Source organism: Tursiops truncatus, chromosome 2 (assembly GCF_011762595.2).
Source record: "Tursiops truncatus isolate mTurTru1 chromosome 2, mTurTru1.mat.Y, whole genome shotgun sequence".
Taxonomy (NCBI): Eukaryota; Metazoa; Chordata; class Mammalia; order Artiodactyla; family Delphinidae; genus Tursiops; species Tursiops truncatus.
In genome coordinates this window covers 78,730,029-78,755,343 of record NC_047035.1, presented here as the reverse complement: position 1 = coordinate 78,755,343, position 25,315 = coordinate 78,730,029, and the positions used below count along the sequence as shown (strand labels likewise).

At 36.5% G+C, this 25,315-nt stretch overlaps 1 protein-coding gene across 3 annotated transcripts in view; it reads left to right on the top strand.

Annotated features, from left to right (window-relative positions):
* Positions 1–25,315, top strand: part of DPH6 (diphthamine biosynthesis 6) — a 179,114-nt gene that overhangs the window by 52,530 nt on the left and 101,269 nt on the right. The window lies entirely within an intron of this gene.

Below are 25,315 nucleotides of genomic sequence, written 5' to 3'. Positions count from 1 at the left end.
CATATCTTAGGTTGTTATTATTATTGTCGTTGATTGTCATTATGAAATTAGGGGAAATATCTTTTGGAAAGAGGACGGGCAATGAGAGAGGGAAAAGAGGGAAGAAATACACGGACAGTCGTTTGAATGGAGAAATTCGTATAATGCGTAAATCAAACTAAGCCCCATTTTATTTAACGTTAAAAATTATCATGAAAAGAGAGTACATGTTAAAATCTGCTGGCTTGCAGTTTATTCCTAGTAGAAACAAAATGCTGGACAATACCAGATTTGAGTAGGCATGGTGCCTTGTTCATATTTGGGTACCCCAGTTATTTGTTAAATGAATAAGTAAATGCCAGTGAACAAAGCAGTGGAAGTTTAGCCTTCATGTGAACAAGTATGTAGTAAAATAACCTACACTGCTTGTAGAATGATAGGTTGAGTTATTATTTAAATCACAACAAGGACCCCCAAATCAATATATGCTTGTTAATAAAAATAGCCCTAGCACTCTCATTCTCCTTGATCACTAGATTACATTGCCAGCAGATGCAGTTCTGAGAAAAGGTAGTGAATATCAAATTAAATTGACTTGGATCATATTGAGCTTCTTGTTAGTATGCTGAAAACATTTGCAAGGTGGAGAGTATAGCCATCAGTGATCTATTCATTGACTGTAGCAATATGATTTGACTCATAGAAGGTATAAGATTCAGGACTGAGAATAGGAAGCTTCTAATCAAGAGAGAGCCCATCACTGACTTCCTAACCATCAGCATTATATGGAGTGGTTATGATACTGATTATGTTGTGGCATACACTGATACATTCATTAGCCTGGAAAATAGAGGACTTACTTAAAGGATAGGACCAAAAACTGTCCTCATATTCATGATAGGGGTGAACCTAGAAAAATATGACAACTTCCTTAAAATTATTAACTTTACCTCTTATCTTATCAACTTCTTAACCTCTTTGCCCAGTGGAAAACAAGCCGCATTACAGTCTGTGACCTTGTTGACATTCAGAAGACTGAATGGTTGCTTTAGCAAGCTGGTTGTTATGGGTATGTTATTGCAGGAACCTATTCCTGCTTCTTTCTATTGACACTGCTGCAGCTGTTGGCAAAGTACTTTCTGAGTTAAATGGGAAGCTCGCCATCATGACACCTCTGCACCTATGCCCACCAGGCACACCTGTCAAATACACAGTGGTCAGAAAGTAATGGAACAAGCATCTGCTAGACCCACAAACTTGTGATTTTCCTTTGCTGCTGTGACTAGTTATTCTCTTTAATACTTAAACAAGTTCAGTTATTGATAAAATGATTTTGGCTATGACAAACATGCTATTCACATTAGGACCCTGGGGCCTCTATCCCTATAGCAGTAGCCGGCAGACCATCTCTCTTAACTCTTCCCTCGTTATCTTCCCTTTCCTCCTCAACTCACAGTGGAATAATTACTATTTCGCATCTAAACCTTTTCCCAGATTTCCATGGACGTAGGTTCGGGGCCAGAGATATTCTTGTATTCTGTGTCATTAGTAAAATTTGATAGGTTGGAACAGAGGAGGTATACATATCAGCCTAAAATGCATTTGTAATCAAAAGGTAAGTTAAGTCTTATAATCATCAGAAAAATAACTTGTGGGGGGAAAGGAAGGGAAGGGAGGGAGGGAAGGAGAGATGCGGAGAGAAAGAAAGAGACGGAGGAAGGGAGGAGGGGAGAGAGGATTCTGCCTTGGTGTAAGTTCTATAAGTCCTGCACTTAGACTGTTTCATTTGGTTCTGGTTGTAGTATGTCAAGAGAAATTTTGTCAAGAGCAAAGGGAATTGGAAAGGAGTATGAGAAGGAAGAACAAGGTCATTCTATATTTAGTGTTCTAGAACTGGCAAGAGACAAATTTAGGAAAATAGAAAAGTATAGAGTGGCTTTCTCAGGGAAGAGCAAACTACTGGAACTTGCTACTCTGAGAGCTACAACATTGTGGGAATGGTTAAATAAGTTATTCCCATGGGATATCCCATTAAATATCCCAATGGGATAGTTCAGTGCTAAAGCCTATATATTAACACATAAAAATGCATATGATTTAACGAGATAGAAAATTACACGTATACTTTGACAACATCTATGTAAAAACAACTGTATGAATTGAGACTAAAAGGGGAGATCAAAAGATCAAATTGTATTGACTCCCACAGTAGGCAGGCCCATTCCTAGCAACAGCGAAGCCTGTACTTACCACTGGTGGCCATTTCTTAACTGTACTTCCTGGGAAGTGGGGAAATGTGGGATGAGGTGAGGGGAATGAGTAGAAAATTTCTAAATAACTAACCTTATGCTTTGATAACCATGTGACAACCTGTGCAAAATATCTGTGTCTTATGGTAGACAAGGAATAAGAGGATTCTCTAATTTTCTCCCAAGAGGTGATTTTATTTTTAAAAGTGAGAGTTGGGAGAAAGGAGTGAATGCGGGATGGGGAAGAGAGACTCTAGTGCTCATATAAGCTCATGACTTTTCTGTTAAAAATGAGGGACCTGGGCTTCCCTGGTGGCGCAGTGGTTGAGAGTCCGCCTGCTAATGCAGGGGACATGGGTTCGTGCCCCGGTCCGGGAAGATCCCACATGCCACGGAGCGGCTGGGCCCGTGAGCCATGGCCACTGAGCCTGCGCGTCTGGCGCCTGTGCTCCGCAATGGGAGAGGCCACAACAGTGAGAGGCCCGCGTACCACAAAAAAAAAAAAAAAAAAATGAGGGACCTGAGACTGAAAGGGGATTTTTGTTGTTGTTCTTGTTTTGTGTTTTAAACATTTTATCATTCTAGATCTATTTGGGACAAGCCTGTGAACTTACAAACATCCAAGAGGATGGTTAGGAAGACATTTGAGATAGTTATTAGGGGCAGGGGCTTTTAAACTTCTGAACTATCCAGAGAGAAAGTACTAACTATTAAACTATGACCTTGCGTGGTGCTGGACTTAAGAGTCTTGTATCTGCTCAACCTATAGCAAGTGAAGAGGATGGTTTGCAGAGTGATGAACTCATGTTGCATAGGCTTCCTTCTAGTATTGAAAAAAGAATACAACTCTGTGCAGTCAACAATAATAGGCCATTTTAACAGATGGCAATCTTTTGTTCTGTGGTCTTCCATTCGTGTGGTATTTGGTGTTTCTAAACTGTTATATGATTTTTACACTATTGGGTAATGTTAGTAGAATAATAATTGTTTTTTTAAATACCTCATACTTGGAGTAATGGCTTTGGAATGACAGTGGATAATATTAACTAAATAAATTTGAAGATCAGTTTTGTGTCTTGGTTTTGTTACTTTTAACTATGATTTTGAGTTATCTTTTTCCCTCCATTGTATTGAGAGTTGATTAAATTTTTGATAGATTGGCTGGATAGTATTCTTTTTCTTTTCTCTCCTCCCCCTGACCCCCACCCCCAAAATATAGAGATTGATTAAAAAAGAGGTTTTTTGAGGGTTTTTTGGTTTTGGTTTTGGTTTTACTGTCAGTAGTTAACCATATTATTGAGCTCTACTTTCTCAACTTCTGACTATGGATATGGTTACAAAAAATTTAGGAGTACCCTTTCCAGGACAAGAAAACTTGCTATGTGAAAAAGGAACACAGTTTAGAGAATAGAGTTGATTCCAACTCTACTAGACAACTTTGTTTCTTGGTGTCATTGATGGTTTCCAAAATGTGTAAATATTTGTAAATTCACTCCTGAACAACAGCAAAAATAACAACTGCTGTACAAGGAAGAACTCACTAATACCTCTTTCTTGATTCCATAATATTTTATTTTTAGATTTCATTAAATTTCATTCATTTATTTAACAAATATTCATTGAGTACTTACTGTGTGACAGGCCCTATGCTTACTGCTAGGAGTATAATGGTGAGCATCTGCTTAGAGTCTAGTAATTAATGTCTATGTTAATTACTAATTAATTACATAATTAGTTGTTAGTGTCTACAGATATTAATCAAATAAACCATCTAAAACATAAAATTGCAGCTACGACAAGTACTACAAAGGAGAAGTACATGAGGCCATGAGGAGGAATTTAAACTGGTCAAGGATTATGAAAGGCTTTCTTGAAGTGAGGTTTGAGTGTAAGAAATTTGTCCAATTGAACAGTATCTGATTAAGTGCTGGGAAGGAAGAGTGTTTCCATCCCACCGATGGCTGTGAGCAAAGGCCTCTAGCAGGCAGGAGAGCAGCCTGGTGCATAGTATGAGGCTGAGAGAAAGCTAGTGTGGCTGCAGTGCTGAGAGTGAAAGTTGAGAGTGATATGTGAAGAGGCTGAAGTAGGTAGATTTGGGTAGAATTTACTTAGGTGGTTTTATTTGTAAGTACTCATCAAGGTGTCCACTTTGATACACTTTTCTATATGTGCATTCTACCTCAATTAAAAAGTTTGCTTAAAATTTGTTTGGGTTCACTTCAGAGAATATTTTAGAAGGGTCCAAAGTTTTATACAAAAGAGCACCTTAGTAATTCTCTTATATCCACTCCTGGTTACCACTCTCCCTTCACTAAAGGCAGCCGCTATCCTGGCTTCAATCACCATGGGTTATTTTTGTCTATTGTTAAACATAAAATAATTGGAATCATAATATTTATGAGTTTATATCTGGCTTCTGTTGATCCGTTTTATGTCTATGAGATACTTCTGTGTTTGCACAGAGCAGTAACTTGGTGCACTTTTATTGTAGCATAGTATCCCAATGTATAAATATACCATATTTTGTTTATTCATTCTACTATGGATGGTCATTTGGGCTCTTTCTAGTTTGGGGCTGTTACAGAATATTTTGTACATATCTTTTGGTGTACTTGTAGGCTCATTTCCATTAGAAATGTGTATAGGAGTCAGATTGCTGGGTTATAGGGTATGCCTATGTTCAGCTTTAGTAGATATTACCATATAGTTTTCCAAAATGGTTGTTCCAATTTATACTCCCACCAGTAATATATGAGAGGTCCAGTTGTTCCGCGTCCTTGTCAGCAAATGGCATTGCCACTTTAAAAAAAAAAAAAAAAGTTAGTCATTCTGGTGGTATATAATGTTATGCATTATGATTTTAATTTGCATTTCTCTGCTGAGATTGAAAAGTTTTTATATGTCTTTTGTCCATTTCGATTTTTTTAAAATTTATTTTCTTTTTGGCTACATTGGGCCTTCGTTGCTGCGCGTGGGCTTTCTCTAGTTGTGAGCGGGGGCCACTCTTCATTGCGGTGCACGGGCTTCTCATTGCAGTGGCTTCTCTTGTTGCAGAGCACGGGCTCTAGGCGCACGGGCTTCAGTAGTTGTGGCTTATGGGCTCTAGAGCCCAGGCTCAGTAGTTGTGGCTTAGTTGCTCCATAGCATGTGGGATCTTCCCAGACCAGGGCTCAAATCCATGTCCCCTGCATTGGCAGGTGGATTCTTAACCACTGCTCCACCAGGGAAGGCACCATTTCGATATTCTTTTTTGGTAGTGCCCTGTCAAATCTATTGACAGTTTTTCTGTTTGATCCTCTCTTTCTCTCATATTGACTTAGGAGTTCTTTATATTTCTGATATTGTTAAGTCCTTTGTTAGATAAATGAGTTGCAAATATTTTTTATTCTGTGGTAGAAAAATATCTTCTACTCTGCTTAAAAATTTTAAATTATCAATTTTTTCCTTTATTATTAGATAAGGCATCTCTATACCTTGGTTTTGGAATCTTTACCTATCCAAAAGTCAGAAAAGTATTCTCCTATACAGTCTTTTAGAAGCTATTATTCACTTACACATTTAGATGTGCACTTGAAATTGATTTGAGTATAGTGTGAACTAGGGGTAAAGATTCATTTTTTTTTTGTCCCAAATGGATATCCATTTGTCCCAGTATTATATATTGAAAAGACCTCACTATACCACATTGTCATCTTTGACGTAAATTAAGTGATCTTATACATGTGGATCTGTTTCTGAATTCCCTATTTTCTTCTGTTGGTTCATTTGTTCCTTCTTGTGCCATTAGAACACTTTTTAAATTACTGCAGCTTTATAATAAGTTTACTATCTGGTAGTGTAATTTCTCCAACTTTTTTCTTTTTTAAGAGTGCTGTGCTTTTTTCCCAGCTATTTTAGATCAGGTTGCCAGTTTCTACAAAAATAATCCACTGGCATTTTGATTGGGATTATACTGAATCTATAAATTAATTAGAAGAGATCCGGCATCATTACAATATTGAATCTTTAATCCATGAATGTAGTATATCCCTCCATTTATTTGAGTCTTCTTTAATTCCTCTTAATGTTTTGAAGTTTTTTGTGTAGAAGTCATTCACATATTTTTTTAGATTTATGTCTGAGTGTTTTTGATGCTAATGCCAATGTGTATTAGTTTGTTAGGGCAGCCATAACAAAGTACCGCAGAGTGAGTGGCTTAAACAATAGAAATTTATTTCCTCACAGTTTAGAGGCTAGAAGTCCAAGATCAAGGTGTCAGTAGGATTGGTGTCATTCTGAGGCCTCTTTCATTGGCTTACAGATGACCTTCTCCCTATGTCTTCATATGGTCTTCCTGTGTCTGTGAGTATATCTGTGACCTAATATAAGGTATAGAAGACCTACTCTTCTTATAAAGACATAGTCATAGTGGAGTAGGGCCCACGCATATGACCTCATTTTACTGTATTTACTTCTTTCAAGGACTCATCTCCAAATACAGTCACATTCTGAGGTACTGGAGGTTTAAGACTTCAACACTCGAATTTTGTGGAGACATAGTCCAGCCCATAATACAGTGATATCAAATTATTTGTTGCTGACATATAGACATACAATTTTAATTTTGCATATTGACCTTGTATTATATAGTGATCTTGCTAAACTCACTTATTAATCTAATAGTGTTTCTGTTAACTGTTTTGGATTTTTGTGCATAATTACATCACCTGTGAATAATGGCAGTTTTATTCCTGATCTCAGAATGAAAGCCTTTAGTTATTTCACTGTTAAGAAGATACCTGCCATGGGCTTTTTGTAGACACTTATCAGATTACGGTAGCTTTCTTTCTATTGCTCATGTTTCTTGTTTGTTTGTTTGTTTTTTAACCATGAACTGACTTTGACGCTCTTAGACTGTATGAATGTTAATTGTTGCTGTAATGGAGACAAGTTGGTAGAATTTATTGATGGATAATTTTGATATGGAGAATGGTGGAAAAGAAGTTTCTTGTTTGAAGTATGAAGTTTTGTTGAAAAAGTTAAGAATTCAGCAAAAGTTAAGAATTTAGCCATCTAATATTTCTAAAGATACAGGTATTTATAATCATCAACAGTTGAGTATTTTAACATGATTTTTATTTTTTTAGTTCTTGCCAACTAATGTTGTTATCCAGTTTATTTTCAGTTAATAATGGAAATAACTGCTCTGGTTTCTTTGCTTTGGTATTTTGGAGTTTGGTGCTCCAAAATAGTGAGTATGTGCAAAAGTTAAACTGTGCATTGCACAAATAGCTATCATTTTAGAGAAATCTGAAAATCATTAAAAAGTATGTCATTCAGAAATAGATGGATGACAAGTAGTAGTAATGATGGTAATAGTAATAATAATAATTGTTAGTAAAAATAACTAAAGGCAGTAATAGTAATAATAACTAAAGGTAATATTTTTTGAGCAAATAAAAATTGCCTACTTTTGAGCAGGCACTGTTCTAAGTGATTTACATGTATTAATATACTCCTTATATTAACTCTATACTACTGTTTTATCTTTCCTTTTTACAGATAAGGAGACTGAGTCACAGAAAGATAAGTAACTTTTGCCAGGCCGCACAGCTAATAAATGATTGAATCATAATTTGAACCTAGGCAGTTGGCTCCAGAGCTTTCTCTAGAAGGCTATATTAGGCTGGGATAGAAATCTTCAATTTTAAAATAGAATCTTAAAATAGGTAGTAGTACATTTTAATCTCAGATTCAGAAAATACAGCAGGAGCAATAAAAATGTTATTAAAATACCCTCATCTGAAATACAAGAGTTCTCCACATTATGACTTCATTATTTGTCCCTGTGCATTTACTAGGTACATGGTTCCTCTCCCTTCTGTTATTCTTAAGCCGTTTGTCTAACTCTCTGCCCAATTACTCCCCTTCTTACCTCAAGCCACTTCACATGTTTTATTTGTGACTACGGATGAGAGAACGTTGGTAGATCAGCATGAATCTACTACTTTTGAATAAAGAACTTAAAAGTTAGTGACCTTCCTAAGGTAGAAGATAGAACCTAAGGTAGAAGATAGAAGATAGTGACCTTCCTAAGGTAGAAGATAGAACTTTTGAATAAAGAACTTAAAAGTTAGTGACCTTCCTAAGGTAGAAGATAGATAGAACCACTAAAAATCAGATAAAAGTAGTTCACACATTTGGAACTATGTTTGTCAAGTTCTGTCTAGTGTCTAGTAAACCAAAATAGTGGACTTCATTATTCGTTTTTTTCTATACCTTTGCCCTGATGTTTCAGTGTAGTGGTTACAAGTCCAGAGTCTGGAGCCAACCTGCCCTAGTAGTTGTATGTTCTTGAATAAGTTACTTAATCCCTCTGTGCTTCAGTTTTCTTATTAGTAAAATCAAAAGTAAAGGAACATACCTTATGAAGTTATAATGAAGATGGAATAAGATAATACATGTGAAACCCTTAGCAAAGAGCATGCACTTATTTAACACCTCAGTGATTGTTAGCAATACTCTCAGACTTGAAAATCTCAGTCAGTGAAGGCCATGGGAAATAATCTTTAGTGAGAAAATGTTTCTGAATCTTAGGAAATCTTATTCCTATAGATTACTATTACTGATAAGGAGGAAATTTGTGGATTACCTTCTAGCACCCACATGATAAACAATTTTCATTTGTTAGTTGGCAAATATTCTTATTTCTGAGTGAAAAACTTGAATAATGTAATAGGTGAATTTAATTGTCTTCCTTCATTGGCCGCATGTTTGATGTTTGACCATGGAAGTTCAGATGATTAATTGAAAATGCCACTGAGAAAGTGATTATAGGAAGAACTTGAAAGAACTTGGTTTAGGACATTAATTTCAGTAACAGTCTACTTTGTAGAAAAATTTTATCTACAAATCCAGTCATTTCACTTTTGACCAAGCAAGGTAGTCAGCTAACCTTATGGCATTCTTGTTGACTCTGTGCCAGGCACTGTATATCGATATCCATTAATTTTCTCTTCCCTAATGTTGTGCGGCCTTTTATCTGTCTTCATTTTTCTATTCTTTAAAAAAGAATATATATACATATATATGTATCTTTAAATTCCCAAAGCAAGCTGAGATGGCACAGTGTGTTTAAGCATTGTGGATTTCGTCAGACATCACATTCTTCCAGATATATTTTTCCAAATGGAAAGATGGCTCAACATTTTCTATTATTATTTTAGATGAAATGTTCTGCAATATGTTGTTGACATTGTACTGAAGTAAATACTGTATGCTCAAGTCTCTCAGGAACCCTCATGAAAATGAGATGCGTGTCCCAGGAGGCTATCTCAGAAAAGAAAAATTCTAAATAAAATAGCATGAATGAAGAGGCACACAAGAATTTATTATAAGAAAATATTCTTTTTGTACATTCCTGGACCTAAAGAAAGTGAAAGGTTGGCACAACAGATTGCTCTCATTATATGGCTCTATGTGGTCACGTACACATAATAATTTATAATAGTTTTCCTTTTCTAGTCAAATAGACTGAAGGTATTTTGTTTTACAATGATGGAACATAGTTCATTTATTAACTATATTCCACATTCACTTGATCCACTACAAATCTCTCTTTATAACTGACAATTCAGACTGCTTTCTTTTCTGGTTTCGGGGGATATATTTTCCTTTAAGAGGGACTAAATGGGAGCCACAGAAATCTCAGACTTTACTTAGTGAAGTGCAGATTCACCCAAGAATTGAGGTGCAGTTGAAAAAGGGCCAGGGATCCTAGAGTAGATTTAGTCCAAGTACAAAGATAAATGCTCAGTCTTCTTTTAGCCTTGGGTGTTTTAAGTTTAGGTGCACCTCCTGCATGAAGAGCATTGCTTCAGGGCTTATGCATTTTCAGTAATTTTGTCTAATTGTTTGCTTGCCAAAAATAGTTTATTGCTTTTTGCTACTTTTTAAAAGTAATCGTTATTAGGTTGTTAATTAAGAAAAATGTTTAAAAAATCTTGTAATCCCATACCCAGATAACCTTTGCTGACATTCTAAAAAATAGTGCATTATTAGACAAATAGAACTGCACATGAAGGTATAGAATTTGTTTTCCATCCCCCCAAAGTAAAACATTTAATAGTTTTTATATATTGCACCAGAAAAAATGGTTTTTATATTTAATATTTCATTATGTAAATGAAAAGCATCTTATTCTGTGTACACTGTAATATGAACATGAGAAAGATATGGACCCTTTCCTGCAAAAGTTTGGTGAATAAGTTTTGGTTGTAATTCTAGTTAATATTTATTAGTATGCATCTTATTCTACTTATGATGTATTAGTTGGGTCTTTTTTAATCTAGAAAAAAGTGTTTTAAGGACAGAAGGGAAGCCAATGTCATAAAACTCTAGAGCAAGGGACTGGAGTACTTTCAAAACTCTTCTCTCTTATTTCTGCTTCTCTTTAAAAATCCACTCTATTTTCTCTGAAAAGGCTGGTTTTCTCAGATCCCCAGATTACATGGTAGAAAACATGGCTGCTCCTAGTTTTCAAGGTTATAACTCCCTTTTCAAGAGTCCGTCTTAGCCTGAGATTGAAATCTATTAGTTTCAATTTCAAATTTCTGAGAAACAACTGTTGGCCAGCTTGGAGTGCCCAGTTTTGAACCAATTAGTTATCTCCACAGGGACCAAATCATCTTGTAAAAAATAGTTGTGGTTACCACATGGATGGTAGGTGGGTGTTTTGCACAAAAGAGATGCTGGACAGACAACTAAGTATGTATTTACTGTATTCATTGGCTGAAATTACAAGATGCTAGGTGATTTTATAGCTTGCTATGCACAAAGTTGCAGTATCAACCTTGTATTTTTAGGGAATTTAATATTAATAAAATTCAGAGTCTCATTTTTTCCTGAATTAAAATGTCTATGGCCCTCAACCAGATTTTTAAATTCCCTTTGCCTGATTATAATTTCCTTTCCTCATCATTTCTATCTCTTTCATAGCTCTGTAGAACTTTATTTTACATAATGTACAATTCTTTTTTTGTTCTTTTCAAACTAATATTTAATTACTTAAACTAACTAGTGATTTTTGGTCTCCTAAACTCCAGAACCATTTAGGGAAGAATAGTGGGTGCTAGGAAGGGCCCTGGAGTCAGAAGCAGGAGTTCCAGTGTGAGTTTTGAATTCCCCACTTACTTACCATACTACTATAATCCAAATAGAGCAATACTATAAACTGTCAATTTAATTACAGGCTAGTGTGAGAAGGATCAAATAAGATAATATATGTGAAATTACTTCATAAATTCAGAAATATTCTATCCAAACAGTTTTTAGACATTTGACTTGGACAGAGGGAGAGTGAAGCATGAGAAAAGGAAGCCTTGCCCTGCCAGCTGATCAGAGACTGATGAAGGCACGTGATTTGTTAGAAGAACAAAAGAGAGTTGAAAAGAACAGCTGGCCACATTTATGATATGTATAAATAAGAAATTACATTAGCTATTAAATATTGCTTACATCTAAAAATAATCCATGCTGATCTTTTGAGCAGAGTGTGAACCATAGAATAAACTTGTCTTTGTAATGACCTGATCTTGTAATGGGGTTGACAAGAGAGAATAAGACCATTTAGTTATTTTGACATAATAACATATCTTGACACCCGAACTGTGTAGTAATGATGTAAACATTAATAAGACAACACATGGCAACACAAAAAATCTTAATCCCCTTCTCCAAGAATTCCTAATTCTGAACTTTTGATGTGTTCCCCATGTGCCATTCAGTCCCCATCCCCCTCCCTGCCACCCATGGAACTTTTGGCTCTACTACTTACTAGCTATGTGACCTTGGGCAAGTTATTAACTTTTTTTTTTTTTTTTGCGGTACGCGGGCCTCTCACTGTAGTGGCCTCTCCCATTGCGGAGCACAGGCTCCGGACGCGCAGGCTCAGCGGCCATGGCTCACGGGCCTAGCTGCTCCGTGGCATGTGGGATCTTCCCGGACTGGGGCAGGAACCCGCGTCCCCTGCATCGGCAGGCAGACTCTCAAACACTGTGCCACCAGGGAAGCCCAGTTATTTAACTCTTTGTACCTTAGTTTTTTCATCTGAAGGATGTTAGTAATACCTACTGCAGAGTATTGTTGTGAAAATTAAATTACACTAATACATGTTAAATGTTTAGAACAGTATCTGGTATGTGGTAAGTGGTCAAAAAATGTTAAAATAATCATTTTATTATTTTTTCATTTAACAACATTTTCATTATTTTGCTACTTTGTAGAAACTTCTGAAATTTTGTTAAAAATAAATGTTTACTTGCATTTAGTTTCTGAAAATAATACTTTCTCTCTCGTGAAATTTTTATTAGGAAAAATTTCAAACATACACAAAAGTAGAAGGAATAGTGTAACTAACCCAATTACCCATTACATATTGCGTTTGACAGCCTCTAACATGGTCCCCAATATCTCTGCTTTCTAGTGTTCCTGCCCTTTTGTAATCTTCTCCCTTTGCATGTGGGCTGGACCTAATGACTTTTTTTTTAATTTTTAAAATTTGTTTATTGATATTTATTTATTTTTGTATCTTGGCTGCACTGCACGGCATGCAGGATGGTTCCACAACTAAGGAATTCCTTGTTAATTATTTGTATTTTATAGTTTTATTGAGGTATAAATGGCAGTGTGCTATAAAATACTCATTGTAAGTGTACAATTCAGTGACTTCAGTAAATTTATAGAGTTGGACAATCAACCACCATCTAGCTTTAGAACATTTTTACCTCCACCAGTTTTCCTGTGCTATTTGTCCTTGTTCCCATACCCCAACCCAAGGCAACCATTAACCTGCTTTCTGTCTCTATGGATTTGCTTCTTCTAAACATTTAATGTAAATGAAATCATCTAATATGTAGTCTTCTGTATGTGATTTCTTTCTCTTAGCATAATGTGTTTTCTAGGTTTATCTACGTTGTACATGTATCAGTGTTTTATTCCTTTTCGTTGCTGAATAGTATTCCATTATATAGGTATCTCACATTTTGTTTATCCATTCACCAATTAATGGAAAATTAAATTGTTTTCAGTTTTTGGCTAGTATATGTAATGCTGCTATGAATATTCACATGTAAATTGTGTGGACATGTGTTTTCATTTCTCATGCATAGGTACCAGGAATGAAATTGCTGGGTCATATGATAAATTTATCCTTAACTTTTAAAGAAGTTACCAAACTGTTTTCAATATGACTACACAATTTAAAATCCCCATCTGCAGCGAGTGAGGGTTTCCCTTTCTCTACATTCTCACCTCACTTGTAGACATTTTGATTTTAGATATCCTAGTGAGTCTGTATTGGAATTGCATTGTTTTAATTTGCATTTTGCTAATGACTAAAGATGCTAAGCATCTTTTATGTACTTATTAGCCATTCATGTTCTCTTTGGTAATACTCACTTTTTAGTTATGTTGTTTGAATTCTTATTATTCAGTTGCAAGAATTCTTCATATATTCTGTATACCAGTCTTTTAGCAGATATATTATTTACAAATACTTTCTCTTAGTCCATGGCTTATCTTTTAATCTTCTTAACGGTATTTTTTGAAATGTGAATTTTTTAAGTTTTAAGAAGTCCAATTTGTCAATTTTTTCTTTTATGAACTGTGCTTTTGGTGGTGCTTTTAAGCTAAGGCCATTTGGGTATTCTTTTTTATTTTCTCTTAAGTGTTTTATAATTTCGGCTCTTACTTTAAGTCTGTGGTGTAATATATTTTTAGTTATTTTTTGGTATGTGGTGTGAGGAAAGGATTTGAATTAATCATTTGCACATAGATAATTATTTCAGTACCATTTGTTGAAAACTATTCTTTCCTCCATTTAATTGCCTTGAAAACTTTGTCAAAATTCAATAAATGTGAAGGTTTATTTCTAGACTCTTAATTCTAAGTTTAAATGACCTATTTGCCTATTCTTACTCCAGTACCATTATCTTGATTATTTGATTTTATAGTAAATATAACATGTTTAATAATCAGGTACTATTCCCTTTTGTGTCCTATCTGCATAGGCTTACCATTGTCAGGAATGTGTAGCTAGCTTGGGCCCTCTCTTGTGTCTCCTGCATATATATGTGTAGAATTTATCAATTGGTTCTATGCTGTTTCATTTTCTGGGTCTCCTGTTATATGTCTGGCTAGTCTGACAGTCCATTGCTTCACCCAACCGGGATTGCAGCCTCAGCCTGAGTCCCTGGTCTTCTCACTTCATTTGCTGGGGAAATCACAGTTGGTACTGACGATGCCACTGGATGTGGAGATTTTTCCATGGCTCAGTCCAAATCTAGTCAGCCTCCTCTATCAATAAAACTGGTGATTTTTTCAGCTTCCCCAGCCTTGATATGGGAGCAGCTCCAGGCAAGAATGCCACAGACTCCCAAAGTTCAGTAGTTTTTCACGTATTCAGTGTAACCACTTCTTAATTTGGTACATACCTTTGATCAATTTACAGATCCCGGAGATAGTTGTTTCTGACAGTTTCTCCAGGTTTATCATTGCTTTTGTGGGGATAGGACTTGCTGAGAGTAAATCCACCAGGTCTTATTTTCTTTAACCTTTTTGTTATTTTTTTTTTCAAAAAAATTTAAACATTTAAAAAGAAGGTAAAGGGGGGACGGAATCAAGATGGTGATGGGGGAAGACACTGAGTTAGCATCTCCCCACAACTAGGGTGCCTGCTGGCTGACTCCCAAGGAGATGGAAGGAACCCCCAAGTGAACTGGTAGGATGTGGGGGGACTGAAGGGGGAGGAGAACTGGAGGCCAGACAGGATTGGTGCCACTGAGGCCAGGAAGATCAGGAGAGACAGGTGGGAGGGACCCTCTAGGAGGAGCAGGAGAGGAGAAGAGGGTGATTGCCCCACCCCCTTGGGCCCCAGGGAGCAGGCTGAGCTCCCAGGCAGATCCCCTGCCCTGAAAAGCCCCTTCCAGGCCATATATGTCCATGTAGGTCCTTGGAGGTATAGGAAGGAGGCCAAGGGGAAATCAGGAGAGGCAGGTGGGAGGGGCCCTGCGGGACCAGAGGAGCAGGAGAGGAGAGGAGGGCATTTGCTCTGCACACTCAAGCCCAGGAAGCCTGCTGCATTGCCAGGTGCAGTCCCCCACCCTCTGAGACCAGGGGTGGAGGGCATGCCTGGGCCCCTTTCTGTTCTGTTGAGCCTAAACCCCTCTGCCGACAGCCCCCAGGGCCTTTTCCAGCCCTGTGGGTCCTAAGCATAGGCCACACCCACTGCCCAAACCTCAACCTTGCTTAGGCCCCGCCCTCCACAGCCAAGGCCTACCCCGCCCCCCTTTTTTTTCTCTTTTCCCTCCTCTTTTTTACTGTTGTGGTACTATTGTACCTTCTGGTTGTTGATTCATAAATATTTTTATTTTTATATTCTTTCTAACATATCTGTTAGTTTCCTAGTCTAATTTTATGTTTTACTTTGTTATTGTTCTCTTTTTTTTTTTGCCACCCCATGTGGCTTGTGGGATCTTGGCTCATGAGCCGGGGTTGGGCTGAAGTTCCTGCAGTGGGAGTTGTGTGTCGGAACCACTAGACTAACAGAGAACCTCAGACCCCAGGGAATATTCATCGAGGTGAGGTCTCATGGAAGTCCTCATCTCAGCATCAAGACCCAGCTCAACCCAACAGCCTACAAACTCCAGTGTTGGAAGCCTCAGGCCAAACAACCAGTAAGACAGGAACACAATCCCACTCATAAAAAAAAAAGAGACGGCAAAACAATATGTCACAGATGAAGGAGCAAGGTAAAAACCTACAAGACCAAATAAATGAAGAGGAAAGAGGCAATCTTCCTGAAAAAGAATTCAGAGTAATGTTAATAAAGATGACGCAGAATCTCAGAAATAGAATGGAGGCATAGATTGAGAAAATGCAAGAAATGTTTAACAAAGATAAAGACCAAGCAAACAGAGATGAACAACACAATAACTGAAATGAAAAATACACTAGGGGAATCAATAACAGAACAACTGAGGCAGAAGAATGAATAAGTGAACTGGAAGACAAAATGGTGGAAATAACTTCCGAGGAGCAGAATAAAGAAAAATGAATGAAAAGAATTGAAGACAATCTCAGAGACCTCTGTGACAACACTAAACACACCAGCATTTGAATTACAGGGGTCCCAGAAGAAGAAGAAGAGAAAAAGAAAGGGTCTGCAAAAATATTTGAAGAGATTATAGTTCAAAACTTCCCTAACATGGGAAAGGAAATAGTTACCTAAATCCAGGAAGCACAGGGAGCCCCATACAGGATAAAACCTAGGAAAAACCCACCAAGACACATATTAATCAAACTAACAAAAATTAAATTCAAAGAAAAAAGATTAAAAGCAGCAAGGGAAAAACAAACAAAAACATACAAAGGAATCCCCATAAGGTTGTCAGCTGATTTTTCAGCAGAAACTCTGCAGGCCAGAAGGGAGTGGCAGGATATACTTAAAGCGATGAAAGAGAAAAACCTACAATCAAGATTACTCTACCCTGCAAGGATCTCATTCAGATTCGACAGAGAAATCAAAAGTATTCAGACAAGCAAAAGCTAAGAGAATTCAGCACCAACAAACCAGCTTTACAACAAATGCTAAAGAAAGTTCTCTTGGCGGAAAACACGAGAGAAGAAAAAGACCCACAAAAACAAACCCAAAACAATTAAGAAAATGGTAATAGGAACATACATATCCATAATAACCTTGAACGTAAATGGATTAAATGCCCCAACCAAAAGACACAGACTGGCTGAATGGGTACAAAAACAAGACCCATATATATGCTGTCTACAAGAGACCCACTTCAGACCTAGGGACACATACAAACTGAAAGTGAAGGAATGGGAAAAGATATTCCGTGCAAATGGAAATCAGAAGAAAGCTGCAGTAGCAATACTCATATCAGATAAAATAGACTTTAAAATAAAGACAGTTACAAGAGATGAGGAGGGACACTACATAATGATCAAAGGATCAATCCAAGAAGAAGATATAACAATTATAAATGTTTATGCACCCAGCATAGGAGCCCCTCAATACATAAGGCAAATGCTAACAACCATGAAAGGAGAAATCGACAGTGACACAATAATAGATGGAGACTTTAACACCCCACTTAACCAATGGACAGATCATACAAAGAGAAAATAAAAAGGAAACACAAGCTTTAAATGACACAGCAGACCAGGTAGATTTAATTGATATTTATAGGACATTCCACCAAAAAGTGGCAGAATACAGTTCTCAAGTGCACACAGAACGTTCTCCAGGATAGATCACATGGTGGGTAACAAATCAAGCCTCAGAAAATTCAAGAAAATGGAAGTTGTATCAAGCATCTTTTCTGACCACAGTGCTATGAGATTGGAAATCAATTACAGGAAAAAAACTGTAAAAAACACAAATATATGGAGGCTAAACAGTGCACTACTAAATAACCAAGAGATCACTGAAGAAATCAAAGAAGAAATTAAATAATACATAGAAACAAATGACAATGAAAATACGATGACCCAAAACCTATGAGATGCAGCAAAAGCAGTTCTAAGAGGGAAGTTTATAGCAGTACAATCCTACCTCAAGAAACAAGAAACATCTCAAACAATCTAACTGTATGCTTAAAACGACTAGAGCAAGAAGAACAAAAAACCCCAAAGTCAGTAGAAGGAAAGAAATCATAAAAATCAGAGCAGAAATAAATGAAATAGAAACAAAGAAAACAATAGCAAAGATCAGTAAAACTAAGATCTAGTTCTTTGAGAAGATAAACAAAATTGAGAAACCTTAGCTAGACTCATCAAGGAAAAAAGGGAGAGGATGCAAATCAATAAAATTAGAAATGAAAAAGGGGAAGGCACAGCTGACATGGCAGAAATACAAAGGATTGTAAGAGACTACTACAAACAACTATATGCCAATAAAATAGACAACCACGAAGAGATGGACAAATTCTTGGAAAGGTACAGTTTTCCATGACTGAACCAGGAAGAATTAGAAAATATAAGCAGACCAATCACAAGTAATGAAATTGAAACTGTATTTAAAAATCTTCCAACAAACAAAAGTCCAGGACCAGATGGCTTCACAGGCGAATTCTGTCAAACATTTAGAGAAGGGCTAACACCAATGCTTCTTAAACTCTTCCAAAAAATTGCAGAGGGAGAAACACTCCCAAATTCATTCTACGAAGCCACCATCACCCTGATACCAAAACCAGACAAAGATATCACAAAAAAAGAAAATTATAGACCAATGTCACTGATGAACATAGATGCAAAAATCCTGAACAAAATACTAGCAAACAGAGTCCAACAACACATTAAAAGGATCATACACCATGATCAAGTGGGATTTATCCCAGGGATGCAAAGATTCTTCAATATACACAAATCAAACAGTGTGATACACCACATTAACAAATTAAGGACTAAAAACCATATGATCATCTCAATAGATGCAGAAAAAGTTTTTGACAAAATTCAACACCCATTTATGATAAAAACTCTCCAGAAAATGGGCATAGGGGGAACCTACCGCAACATAATAAAGACCATATATGACAAACCCACAGCAAGCTTCTTACTCAATGGTGAAAAACTGAGAACATTTACACTAAGATCAGGAACAAGACAAGGATGTCCACTCTCACCACTCTTATTCAGCATAGTTTTGGAAGTTCTAGCCACAGCAGTCAGAGAAGAAGAAGAAATAAAAGGAATACAGATTGGAAAAGAAGAAGTAAAACTGTCACTGTTTGCAGATGACTTGATACTATACATAGAGAATCCTAAAGATGCCACCAGAAACTACTAGAACTAATCAATGAATTTGGTAAGGTTGCAGGATACAAAATTAATGCACAGAAATCTCTGGCATTCTTATACCCCAAAAACAAAAAATCAGAAAGAGAAATTAAGGAAACACTGCCATTTACCATCGCAACAAGAAGAATAAAACACTTAGGAATAAACCTGCCTAAGAGGGGCAAGACTTGTACTCAGAAAACTAAAACTGATGAAAGAAATCAAAGATGACATAAACAGATTGAGAAATATACCATGTTCTTGGGTTGGAAGAATCAATATTGTGAAAATGACTATACTACCCAAAGCAATCTACAGAGTCAGTGCAATCCCTATGAAACTACCAATGACATTCTTCACAGAATTAGAACAAAAAATTTTATAATTCGTATAGAAACACAAAAGATCCCAAATAGCCAAAGCAATCTTGAGAAAGATAAACAGAGTTGCAGGAATCAGGCTCCCCGACTTCAAACTATACCACAAAGTACAGTAATCAAGACAGTATGGTACTGGCACAAAAAACAGAAATGTAGATCAGTGGTACAGGATAGAAGGCTCAGAGATAAACCCACGCACATATGGTCACCTAATTTACGACAAAGGAGACAAGAACATGCAATGGAGAAAAGACAGCCTCTTTAATACGTGGTCCTGGGAAAACTGGACAGCTACATGTAAAAGAATGAAATTAGAATACTGCCTAACACCATACACAAAAATAAACTCCAAATGGATTAAAGACCTAAATGTAAGACCATATACTATAAAACTCTTAGAGGAAAACATAGGAAAAACACTCTTTGGCATAAACCACAGCAAAATCTTTTTTGACCCACCTCTGAGAGTAACGGAAATAAAAACAAAAATTAAAAAATGGGACTTAATTAAACTTAAAAGCTTTTGCACAGCAAAGGAAACCATAAACAAGACAAAAAGACAACCCTCAGAATGGGAGAAAAAATTTGCAAATGAAACGACAAAGGATTAATCTCCAAAATACACAGACAGCTCATGTAGCTCAATATCAAAGAAACAAACAATCCAATTAAAAAATGGGTGGAAGACCTAAATAGACATTTCACCAAGGAAGACATACAGATGGCCAAGAGGCACATGAAAAGATGCTCAACATCACTAATTATTAGAGAAATGCAAATCAAAACTGCAGTGAGGTATCACCTCATGCCGGTCAGAATGGCCATTATCAAAAAATCTAGAAACAGCAAATGCTGGAAAAGGTGTGGTGAAAAGGAAATGCTCCTGCACTGTTGGTGGGAATGTAAATTGATACAACCACTATGGAAAACAGTATGGAGGTTCCTTAAAAAACTAAAAATACAACTACCATATGATCCAGCAATCCCACTAATGGGCATATACCCTGAGAAAAGCATAATTCAAAAAGAGACATGTACCACAATGTTCATTGCAGCACTATTTACAATAGCCAGGACATGGAACCAACCTAGATGTCCATCAACAGTTGAATGGATAAAGAAGATGTGGCACATATATACAATTGAATATTACTCAGCCATGAAAAGAAACGAAACTGAGTTATTTGTACTGAGGTGGATGGACCTAGGGAAGTAGGTCCATCCACCTTACTTCATACAGAGTGAAGTAAGTCAGAAAGAGAAGAACAAATAACGTATGCTAATGCCTATCTATGTAATCTTAAAAAAAAAAAAGTGATACTGATGAACCTAGTTTCAGGGCAGGAGTAAAGATGTCAACATAGAGAATGGACTTGAGGACACCGGGTGGGAGGGGGAAGCTTGGTGAAGTGAGAGTAGCACTGACATATATACAGTCCCGAATGCAGTTTAGTTAGCTAGTGGGAAGCAGCAGCATAGCACAGGGAGATCAGTTTGGTGCTTTGCAATGACCTAGAGGGATGGGATAGGGCGGATGGGAGGAGGCTCAAGAGGGAGGGGATATGGGGAGATATGTATGCATATGGCTGATTCACTTGGGTGTACAACAGAAACTAACACAGTATCGTGAAGCAATTATGCTTCACAATAAAGACCTATCAAAGAAAAAAAAGAAACGAAAAAAAATTTCAGATAACAGCAAAAAAAAAAAAAGAAGACAGGGCTTCCCTGGTGGCGCAGTGGTTGGGAGTCCGCCTGCCGATGCAGGGGACACGGGTTCGTGCCCTGGTCCGTGAAGATCCCACGTGCCGCGGAGCGGCTGGGCCCGTGAGCCATGGCCACTGAGCCTGCGCGTCCGGAGCCTGTACCCCGCAGCGGGAGAGGCCACAACAGTGAGAGGCCCGCGTACCGCAAAAAAAAAAAAAAGAAGACAAATATAGAGTAATAAATATGATGGCACCTATTAGAGAGCTTCAACAACAACCCATCTTCTTTCATCTATATACCTGCTTACTTACCTCTGTCAATTATTATTTTGAAGCAAACACCAGACAGATATCATGTATCATTTGCAAATATTTCAGCATCTATCACTAAGAGATAAGATTTTCCTTTTAAGTATAATGGTAATACCATTATCACAGATTAAAATAATGCATAGTAATTTCTTAATTCATTATATATCCAGTCAGTGTTCAAGTTTTCAGTTGTTTCATAAATGCCTTACATTGTTTTGTCTTGTTTAAATCAGGATCCAAATCAGTTTTATGCATTGTAATTGGTTGGTATATCTTTTAAGTCTCTTGTAATCTATATTTTCTCTCTCTTTTAACTTCTCTGTTGAAAAAACTAGGATAGTTTTCCATTAGGGTTCCCACAGACTGACAAAATCCCCACAGTGTAGTGCAGTATGTTTCTTTGTTCTCTGATTTCCTGTAAATTCATAGTTCAGTCTAAAGCTTTGCTGTCCAATATGGTAGCTATGAGCTACGTGTCATTAAGTACATCAAATTTTTAATTAATTGAATCTAAGTAAAATTTAAAAATTACTTCCTCAGTCTCACTAGCCACATTTCAAATGCTCAGTAGCCACATGTGGTTACCATATTGGATGGTACAGAAAGAACATTTCCATCATTGCTGAAAGCTCAGTTGAAAAGCACTAATCTAGAAGTTTCATTAAATTCAGGTTTGAATTTTTTTAAATTATAACTCACAAATGGTTTTATGTTCTTCCATTAGGAAACATAACATTTAATTCTCTCTCTTTTTTTGTGATGCTAACATCATCAGCTGTTGATGATTGTTGCTTAGATTTATTATTTAAAAGGAGGTTGCAAAATGTTGATATTAATGATTCAACCATTCTTGCTTCATTTATTAGTTGGAATATTCTATAAAAAAAGACTTCCCTTCACCTATTATTTGGTTACTCAGCAGCTACCCAGTAATAGAGTTCATATAAGAAAGACAGGACAAATTCTTAATTCTTAACTTACTTGAAAATAGTATTTTCTTAAAGATAATACCCAACCTTAAATATTAAAGTAGTTTAATTTCTCTTGTTAAATTATTTTAATGGAATTTTTAGGTTAAATATCAGCATGCCATATGTGAAATATTATAGTGCTTGCTTTAAATGTTAAACATTTCATTTAAGGATAAAAACGTAAAACTGCTATAAGTTTTACAGCCATCCTATGTAAAATCCCACAAATGTGTTTGATATATATGTGGTTGGTATTGGATAGAAAACTACGTAGCCTTTAGACTTAATTGTTGTGGTTGTTCACTGGCACTTCATCACTGCAGAATAACTTTAGTGTATTAAAGTTTGGGAAGCTTGTTTATGTCAAATTCAGTTTTAAATATAACTCATCATCAGGCTTCTAATGGTGGTCATTCTTATATGGAGGATTTCCTGAAGGAATTGTCTGTAGGAAAATGCTGTGTAAATATTTCAGCTTTTAAAGGGAGAAACCACAAAATTCATACATATTTCACTGCAAATAAGTATCTACCTAATATTAGCTTTTTTTTAGCTAATATTGTTATAAAGTCTTCTGGTTGACTTGAACTCATCCCAGGAGCAAAATTGGATTGTTACTATAAATTTCTTTTTTAATTCAAGATTAATTTTTATTTTGTTTTCTTCAAAGTTTAATAGGTCATCATATTTATATCTTACATATTTATATTTATATCAGGTCTATATCAGTAATCACATATCCAAATAAATTTTATCATTAGAATAATTTTTTCTTAATATCTTCATTGGAGTATAATTGCTTTATAATGGTGTGCTAGTTTCTGCTGTATAACAAAGTGAATCAGCTATACATAAACATATACCCATATACCTCCCCCCTCTTACATCTCCCTCTCACCCTCCCTATCCCACCCCTCTAGGTGGACACAAAGCACTGAGCTGATCTCCCTGTGCTATGTGGCTGCTTCCCACTAGCTATCTCTTTTACATTTGGTAGTGTATATATGTCCATGCCACTCCCTCACTTAGTCCCAGCTTACCCTTCCCCTCCCCATCTCCTCAAGTCCATTCTCTATGTCTGTGTCTTATTCCTGTCCTGCTACTAGGTTCTTCAGAACCATGTTTTTTTTGTTATTTTTTAGATTCCGTGTATATGTGTTAGCATATGGTATTTGTTTTTTTCTTTCTTTCTTTACTCTGTAGGACAGTCTCTAGGTCCACTACCTCACTACAAATAACTCAATTTCGTTTCTTTTTATGGCTGAGTAATATTGCATTGTATATATGTGCCACATCTTCTTTATCCATTCATCTGTCGATGGACACTTAGGTTGCTTCCATGTCCTGGCTACTGTAAATAGAGCGGCAATGAACATTGTGGTACATGACTCTTTTTGAACCCAGTAGTGGGATTGCTGGGTCGTATGGTAGTTTTATTTTTAGTTTTTTAAGGAACCTCCATACTACTCTTCATAGTGGCTGTATCAATTTACATTCCCACCAACAGTGCAAAAGTGTTCCCTTTTCTCCACACCCTTTCCAGCATTTATTGTTTGTAGATTTTTTGATGATGGCCATTCTGACTGGTGTGAGGTGATACCTCATTGTAGTTTTGATTTGCATTTCTCTAATGATTAGTGATATTGAGCATTCTTTCATGTGTTGGTTGGCAATCTGTATATCTTCTTTGGAGAAATGTCTATTTAGATCTTCAGCCCATTTTTTGGATTGGGCTGTTTGTTTTTCTGATATTGAGCTGCAGGACCTGCCTCTATATTTTGGAGATAATCCTTTGTCAGTTGCTTTGTTTGAAAATATTTTCTCCCATTCTGAGGGTTGTCTTTTCATCTTGTTTATGGTTTACTTTGCTGTGCCAAGGCTTCTACGTTTCATTAGGTCCCATTTGTTTATTTTTCTTTTTATTTCCATTTCTCTAGGAGGTGGGTCAAAAAAGGTCTTGCTGTGATTTATGTCATGGAGTGTTCTGCCTATGTTTTCCTCCAAGAGTTTTATAGTGTCTGGCCTTACATTTAAGTCTTTAATCCATTTTGAGTTTATTTTGTGTATGGTGTTAGGGAGTGTTATATTTCATTCTTTTACATGTAGCTGTCCAGCTTTCCCAGCACCACTTATTGAAGAGGGTGTCTTTTCTCCATTGTATATTCTTGCCTCCTTTATCAAAGATAAGGTGACCATATGTGTGTGTGTGTGCATGGGTTTATCACTGGGGTTTCTATCCTGTACCATTGATCTGTATTTCTGTTTTTGTGCCAGTACCATACTGTCTTAATTACTGTAGCTTTGTAGTATAGTCTGAAGTCAGGGAACTTGATTCCTCCAGCTCCGTTTTTCTTTCTCAAGATTGCTTTGGTGTTTCAAGGTTTTTTGTGTTTCCATACAAATTGTGAAAATTGTTTTTCTAGTTGTGTGAAAAATGCCATTGGTAGTTTGATAGGGATTGCATTGAATCTGTAGATTGCTTTCAGTAATATAGTCATTTTCACAATGTTGATTCTTCCAATCCAAGAGCATGGTATATCTTTCCATCTGTTTGTATCATTTTTAATTTCTTTCAGCAATGTCCTATAGTTTTCTGCATACAGGTCTTTTTTCTCCTTAGGTAGGGTTATTCCTAGGTATTTTATTCTTTTTGTTGCAGTGGTAAATGGGAGTGTTTCCTTAATTTCTCTTTCAGAATTTTCATCATTATTGTATAACAATACAAGAGATTTCTGTGCATTATTTTTATATCGTGCTACTTTACCAAATTCATTGATTAGCTCTAGTAGTTTTCTGGTAGCATCTTTAGGATTCTCTATGTATAGTATCATGTCATCTGCAAACAGTGACAGTTTTACTTCTTCTTTTCTGATTTGGATTCCTTT